A 594-nucleotide genomic window follows, 5' to 3' on the forward strand; every position below is an offset into this window, starting at 1 on the left:
CTGTTGGCCATCTGCATTTTAGAGGAAAAATTTTAAAAAATGCTGATGACCAGTCAAAAAATGGACAGAAGACTTACATAAACATTCTCCAAAAAAGACACAAACATCGAAAAGTAACATGAAAAAGTGTTCATCATCACTTATCAAGGAAATGCAAATCAAAACTACAATGAGATACCACTTCACACCTGTGAAAATGGCCATATAAAAAAATTCAGAAATTGCAAGTGTTGGGGAGGATGTGGAAATAAAGGGGCCATTAGGCACTATTATTGGAAAGATAGGCTGATCCAGCTCCTGTGGAAAATAGTATGAAGTTTTCCAATCCAAAAATATTAAAATTAGATCTACCATCTCATCTATCTAGGTATCTGTATGGAGAATAAATAAATAATAATTAGGAGGATCCATGCATACCTATGTTCATTGTAACACTATTACAGTAGCTACATTATGGAAGTAACTTAAGTGCCCAAAGACAGACAAGTGGGTGAAGAAGATATGATATACATGGATATTTTCTCCCACCCCCAGCCCTCCCCTCATACACACACATAGGTATGCTACTTAGCTATATATAAAAAAAAGTTGAAT

This window comes from Condylura cristata, unplaced genomic scaffold (assembly GCF_000260355.1).
Source record: "Condylura cristata isolate star-nosed mole 26May11 unplaced genomic scaffold, ConCri1.0 scaffold00015, whole genome shotgun sequence".
Taxonomy (NCBI): domain Eukaryota; kingdom Metazoa; phylum Chordata; class Mammalia; order Eulipotyphla; family Talpidae; genus Condylura; species Condylura cristata.